General features: G+C 49.0%; 1 non-coding gene across 1 annotated transcript; it reads left to right on the top strand.

The window, feature by feature from the left end:
• Positions 1-5,118: 5,118 nt before the first annotated feature.
• On the top strand, positions 5,119-5,224 carry LOC137763269 (U6 spliceosomal RNA). The gene has a single exon (XR_011073811.1). It is a non-coding gene; the product is annotated as a U6 spliceosomal RNA (small nuclear RNA).
• Positions 5,225-7,514: the final 2,290 nt, after the last annotated feature.

Here is a 7,514-nt window from a genome sequence, read left to right as displayed (position 1 = left end):
CATGTCTATATGCCACTAGATTGTGGGTTCCTGAGGGCAGGCCCAGGTCTTTATAGGCTCTGCCTGGCTCGTGGTGGGCACCCAAAGTCTAGTGATACTAATAAAGGCTTGTTTCTTCCAGAAGCTTGTTTCTGTGGGAGCACTGGCAACTTCAGGACCATATTTCTGACTCATTTTCTGCCTTTCAGGAGTTCTAGATCTAGTGGTGAAGACATGTTGAAAAAACACTGAAAAACAAAAACCCCCCAGGTTTAACTCTTCACCTCCCACCTTTTCCAACCTATTCTTCTCACTTCAGTCAGATGCAATTGTAACCTTCTGAAGCCCCTGCTAAAACCTTCCGAAGGCTTCCATTGCTCTTAGGATGAAGACTAACTCCTCAACGTTGCTGCTTAACCCCCTGACCTCTGTCCTTCGCCCCTCAACAGCCTTGAATTTCACCACTCCCCTTCCTCCTCCTTCCCATCCACCCTCCCAGTTCCTGAACCTCTTCACTTTCCCAAACTCACCAAGCTCTTTGCATGCTGGTCTTTGCAGTGGGGATTCCCCTACCCAGAACCGTCTCCTCGGGCTCCCTTTGCCTGAGGCTCTCTGACTTATCTTTTAGATCTGGGATGCTGAGTCACTTCCTCCAAGAGGTTATTGGCAGGGTAACCTGATGCTCCTGGGGCAAACTGTTCCTGACCACGCCCCTCACCTACCGAATTGCAATGGCCTGCGCTTGCTCAGGAGGGCAGCTCCCTGCGCGAGGCAGGTGCTCTGTAAAATCAATTTGAATGAATGAATTAAAAACTTAAAAGCAGCAAAAAACTAACAGCAGTCTCTCCAAGCTGTTTTGGAAGTCACAGCTGCCTAAGACATGGTGAAATAACTCTTTCCCGTCTAGGGGCCTTGTGAAAAGAGGTGCTCTGGAATGGGGTAGGGGGCTCTGACTGGGAGTCAGAAGGTGGGTTTGGAGCCTTGGTGATCTGGACCACAGCTGTCGCTATGTTAGTGTCTTCATCTGTAGAATAGGTCTTGTAGGGGAGGGAAAAGCCTTCTCCTCTTCTCCTAGGTTCTGCAGCTGGGGCCTAGAAACTGAAGAAAGACAGATTAACAAGAAAAAAAAATAAGCACAGTTTATGAATGAGTGCAGCATGCGTACATGTGGGAGAAACGCAGTGATGAGTGCCTCAAAGGGGCTTATATAGCATCTTAATGAAAAACAATAAATTTGTAGAGCAGTGATAAGACAAAGGAAAGACTGGGTAGGAAAATACATGGGAAACTAATAGAAGATAAGGATTATTTTAGTAAGATGTGTTATGGAGAGTCCTTGTGGTGCCATCTCTGGGCTGATAAGAGTATAGAATTGTCTCCCGCAATTAAGAGTCTAAGAGTTGTCCTCCTGGGTCCTCATCTTCCTAGTACAGGAGAAGGAGACACCTCTGCAAATGGAAATTTATGTTCTGCTTTTAGGCAAATAGGGGGTGAGGGTGGAGAGCTTTTTTTGTGTCTGCTGTGTCTCAATTGTCTTCAGCTCAAAATAATCCTTCTGCCAAAGTGGCATATTTTGAGGTGGCATATTTTCGATCCCCTACAGTCTAAAAATGCCTGTCCTTCCTGACATACAGGGTTGTGATGTGATGGCACATATGGAAACTGTGCAAACTGTAAAGTACTGTGTGGATATCATGCATAACTAGTTCCATGATCATTATCTCCAGGAAACTGTCCAGGCTTCAGGCTTGCCAGCTTTGTTAACTGCCGTCCAAACCCAGACCTTAAGCTTTCCATCTCCTTCTCCCTAAGGGCCAGGCCAGTCTTTTTACAGAGAAGACGCATCAAAGGCCCAACGGAGGATTTTTATAGTTCAATGTTGCACAAACTTCCTTCTTGAGAGATACGGAGTCTGGAGAAAAGGTGGGAAGCTAATCTAAACTTCCTGCTCTCCAGCCCCTCCCCATACCATGCCTGCCTCCTTTAAGATGAAGCCTGTAGGCTGCTCCTGACTTTTGTTTATATCATTCATGATCCCCCTGCCCATGGTTTTCCTTTGTGGGAGTTTCCTACTGTTCTCTGTGGAAGCCAGAGAGGCACATCTAATAAAAGGGACCCAATGCATCCCCATAACCCCAGGTCCCCAGAGCCATAAATCAAAGGATAGAGCTCTTTGAACATTATCCAGCTGCAGGAATGGGACATTCCAAAGAAGAATTAAAATCACCCTGAAACTGACTCCTTAACAAGGCAAAGACATCATGGAATAAATATTAATGCACCCACTATATGTCAGGTATTTAACATGTTTTGTAACACTCAGACTTTACATCAACTATCCCTATTTTATAGATGAATAAATTGTGCTCAGAAAGCTTTTAGTTAGATGGATGGGTGGATGGCTGGACAGATAGATAGATAAATGGTTGGGTGGATGGATGGAGAGGCTTCTTGCCAGAGACAAGAGGAAGTACTTGTATCTCCCCCAAAAGACAGAGTTGCCAAGTCACATTTGGTTTCATATCGAAGCCCATCACAGGAAAAGGCTATGCGTGTCACTAGACCAGTGGAAGACAAGGCCATGTGATGGCAAAGCTGTTCCCTGAACCTAAGAGTATAGGGAGGATCTTTCAATTTTTAGTTGCAGCTTTGGAGTCAGAAGAATCTGAGTCTTGGCTCCACCATTTACTTCCTGTGTGACCACGGACAAGTCACTGGACATCTCTGTGCTCAGTTTCTTCATTTGTAAAATGGAGGACTACCCAGCCCTAATAGTGCTGTGAGGTTTAAATTATATTGCTCGAATAGAGATATTTGTTAAATATTTTAAACAAATATTTGTGTTAAATATAAGTCAGTTTTCTCCTCTCTGTCATGTAGGCAACGTGAAAACCATTGCAGAGGGGGAGCTGAGAGTGGTTAGAAATTCCCCTGCGGGGGGAAGACTCCAGATGCAGCTGAGTCGCTCCAGAGCAGGCAGAGCTGTATTCCTCTGGGATTGAGAAAAGAATCGTTTCTGTTCAGGTAGCCAAGGAGAAAATGAGTTTCCCCTTGTCATGAGGAAATCGAAGGTGATTCTGACTCTGAGTGACCTCTGAACTATGGCTTCATTTCAGTGGCATCTGAGAAACTCAGGTCCAGGCTTCCCAGGGCTCTGTTCTTTCAACCGAGAGAGGAACAGGTAGAGAGAAGGGGAGGCGGGGACAGAAAGGGCGAAGGGCTGAAGACCTAAAGCAGCTAGGAGGCTCATCTTCTTTTCCTGACTTACCCTAAAGAAGGGTATAGAAGGAAAATATATTCCTTACCTTGTGTCAGGATAGGAGTGTGCGTGTGAGTGTGTGATTGTGAGGATGGGTGTGTGGAGAGGGGAGTCTGTGAGGGAAGTGGGTGTGGCTGCGTGTGAGAGGCTGTATGTGTGCTTGTGGGGAGTGTAGAAGATGCGTGTGGATGTGTGGGAGGCGTGTGGGGAGAAGATTGGGTATAGGGGTGTGCAGGTGTGGGTAGGTACATGGGGATGGGGGAGAGCATGGGGAGGGGAGTGGGCCTGGGTCATCACACTGAGGGCATGAGCCTCAGCAGATGCATAAAATCACACAGGTCTAAGCATTGTTAACAAGGTCTTCTTCCCTGGAAATTTGTAAGTAAGTTTATTTTCCAATCATTCACTCATTTATTTTCCCATTGTCAACACTGACGTACAGGGAGAAAAAAAAAAATATTGAAATCTCTGAGGGACTTACAATCTTGTTGAAGAAGGTAAGACACAGATGAGTTCAGCAACAATAGTGAACCCCATGCCGAGCGCCAGGCACCGTTCTGAGCACTTTGTGTGTACCATCTGGTGGCCTGCTCACAATGACCCTACATGATCTGTCCTATAGCGACTCCCACCTCACAGAGACTTGTTGTAACTGGTCCAAGGTCACACAGCTTGTGAGTGGGGCTGGAATTCTCATGCATGCAGTCTGGCTCCTGAAAATGTGCTCTTAAGTGTCACATCAAGTCTATACCATCTGTTCCCAGATGACCTACAGGGCTAGGCTACGTGCCTTGTAAAGGACTGGCTGCCAGGGAGAAACCAACCCCTGAGAGGCTTGGTGCTCTAGCATCTGTGAATGCTTAACCCGTTGCCCTAGGTCCACTGCTGTCTGGCCCAATCTCTTGCCCCATTCCTCTCCCTACAGCTCTTACCCTTTTCTACTTCTCACCCCAAGATTAGGCAGCGAGAGGTATAGAGAGGAGACCAGTGTAAATTTAAGGGCTCATCTGCCCTCTGGCCATCAGCTTACCCACCAGATTGGTTATATTTTTCACCCCAGAGTCCTCCGTCCTGCTGATCCTGGGAGGCTGTGCCCATGACGACCACCTCGATTCTAAGCCACCTCCACCATCAGGGTTAGACTCTGGGGTAGGTCTAGCCCAAGTCTACTAGCCTGAGAGACCAGGAATTTCCTGGGGAATAACCCAACCCCAGGGAACCAAATGGAGGCCGATGCAGAGTAAGGCCTGCTGTCTCTCCTCAACTTTGCCCCAGCCTGTGAGCCACCGCCCCTGCCCTCCCCCCATGCCCTTGTGCCTGGATCCTGGGGAAAGTGGCTGGCGAGGACAAACCGGAAGAGCAGTTTCATTCAAGCCCTCCCAAGCCATCAGAGGTCAGAGCATGGTGATGCCCCTTAATAACAGGTGACAAAAACAGGATGAAGAACTCCTCCTGTGGGTGTTCTTTACATCCCCGCAGGGCTTAGGTGTGCCGAGGGCATCAGCAGAGGCTGGGGGACACAGTGACAGCTGCAAAAACGCCAGTGCCAGAGGCGGCAGGGCCAGCGGTGTGTGTGGCAAGAGGACAGCATGCAGATGTCGTCTGGCGACAGACTGGGCCCATCGCTCACACAGGAGTCACTATCTGGGAGCTCTCAGAGACAGAGACATTTTGGTAGGGGGAGCAGTTTGAAAGGGAACAGGGTCACACACTAGTGAACGTTGGAGTGAGAGTATGCTGACTGTATGTTATCATTTCTGGCAGTTGAAAGCCCTCATTTATAAATGCACCAAAAGCCTGTGTTCCTGCCTGAGGGCGGGTGGAGGTTTTAGCAGTACAGTACAAATGTTGGCCATCATCTCTTCTAAAAGGAACAATTCGTGCTCGCTTCGGCAGCACATATACTAAAACTGGAACGATACAGAGAAGATTAGCATGGCCCTGTGCAAGGATGACACGCAAATTCGTGAAGCGTTCCATAATTTTATATATGTATATGTACAGCTGATTCACTTTGTTATACAGCAGAAACTAACACACCATTGTAAAGCAATTATACTCCAATAAAGATGTTAAAATAAAATAAAAAGAACACTTCAACAGAGAGCCCCGGCTGAAAGAGCCGAGGGACATTCCTCAGCCGTGTTTGTCCCACCCCTGGTGTTCAGTACAGCCGGGAGGTCATCTGAGCCAACTCAGGCCAGCCACCGACCTACGACCTATGGTCCAGCCCCAAAAGGGAGCCGGGCCGATCATATTCCCACCTCAGGAATCTGAACCAAGAATGCTGAGATGCGCAGGCAGTTAGCAGAGGGGCTGGGGGCCACGGGAATGCGTTGGAAGGTCCCACGTGGCGGAGTCGGAGACGCCGTGGGAGGGGGAGAGGCCAGGAGGAGGCAGGCAGAGACCTGGGTAGGAGAAGGTGTGCAGCGAGAAGTGAGGCTCTAGAGAAGGCGGCGAGAAAGGCAGCGACAGAGGTGGACACCACGACCCACAGAACCCCCAGGGCCCCTCAGTCTCAGCTCCAGCCCTGACTCCCTTTCTCTTGAGGGGCTCTCTGTTCCATGGAACCAGGAATCCCGAGTGTCTGATGGCCAGGGTGACCTCCCTGCAGGATGCTAGGGGCGTCTGGGTTGAAGGAGACCTGATGTTCAGTCCACAGTGGCTTTGCAGACTACAGCCAGGACACTGAAGGACGGTGTGAGCAAGGAGCAGAGTAGACGTGATGATCAGCTGCCTCCCGACCACATCTGAGGTGAAGCAAGAGGAAGTTGACTTTGAAAGCCTTCACACAACTACATTGTGCCTCAGGCAGGCAGGGAAAACGGTGGAGTGGTTATTTCCCCGGATCCGGCAGCTAGAGTGCCTCAAATCCCAGCTGCTTTTTCTAACTGTGAGAACCTGGGCGTAAAGGTACTCTTCTAAGTCTCAGTTTCCACATCTGTAAAATGGGCATCAAACAGACCCTCCTCCCTCAGGTTGTTGGGGGTCTCACAGGGTTTGCCTGGAAAACAACATACTTGGTCTCTCCTTTAGATGCTATAATTATGTGCGTAAATTCCTCCATGAAGGGCAAGAGGTGGATTAGAGGCTGAGGACTCTTTCCCTGTAGAATTTTCTACCTGCAGTGACCAGCGTGGGCTTGTCCAATGACAGGATCACACCCCTTCTCTTTGTCTCCCCTCAGGGCCTCTGTGGGGAAAGAGGCTTTCAGAGTCACTCTGGCCGCAGACAGGCTTTACTTCGCCAGGCTTATTAATAGGAGCATGTCCATTTCTGTCTTAAAAAAGTTATTTAATATGAGCTTCCAGGTGGGTGGTCAAATTGCTTTTATTGTCTTCCTCTCAGGAGGGTTCAAGAACTCTCACATTTTTCTGTTTTATTTATAGCAGAACAGTCATAACAGGAAGATCCATTGCTATGTGTGACTTCCTGAGTCAGGAATGCCCAGGCCGTCTGAGGGGGTCTCACAGTCAGGCGCCAGCTCCACCCACCGTCCACCCCCCCCTCCCCTTTTACAGTGTCCCTGGCAGACAGTCATCTGCAAGGCATAGGGGCCTCCTGGCTCCAATGAGAGGGGCCTGCCCAAGGGAGGGGCACTGGACTTGGAGAGCAAGAACCTTGGCCTAGAACAAGGCCCCACCGCCTGCATAGCTCAGGCTCTAAATACTAAAGTTCTAAATACTTTAAGAGGGTCTCTGCCTAGAACAAGGGCCTTGTAACAAAAAGTCCCTTCCGCGACCTCAAATTCCACACCCCCCCACACGCACCATTACTTGCCCTCCTTGTATTTCTTACTCACCCCACTCCCAAACCCTATTTAGCCATTACACCCTCAGGAACCCTCCATCCACTATGGACACACGCTCCCTTTATCCCCAGATCCTCGTTAGAAGGCTCTCATCATCTTTTGTTTTAACAGAAGTCTTCACTTTCTATGTAGCCCTTCAGGAGAAAGTTGCTCACCCTCTCAGGCCCATACCCTGCACCTCGGAAGTAGAAGTGGTGGCTGGATTATCCTGGCTTTCCTCTGTCACTTCCACACCATTGCTTGGCCAGACTCATAGCTTTCTTTGAGCCTCATGCCATCCAACATCTCTCCTCCCCAATACTGAAAACTGTCCGATGCTCATTCACTGAATCATTCATGGCCTGGCTCTCAGTATTCCTGTCCTGCTCAAGTCCTGTGTCACCCTAAGAGATTTCAGTGCCCAGGCAGACAACTGACTGGACTGTTACTTCCTTGATCTCTTTAACTCCAAGGGACTTCACCTCT

Source organism: Eschrichtius robustus, chromosome 3, assembly GCF_028021215.1.
Source record: "Eschrichtius robustus isolate mEscRob2 chromosome 3, mEscRob2.pri, whole genome shotgun sequence".
Taxonomy (NCBI): Eukaryota; Metazoa; Chordata; class Mammalia; order Artiodactyla; family Eschrichtiidae; genus Eschrichtius; species Eschrichtius robustus.
Note: the sequence above shows the minus strand (reverse complement) of the source record. Positions and strands in the feature narration are given on the sequence as shown.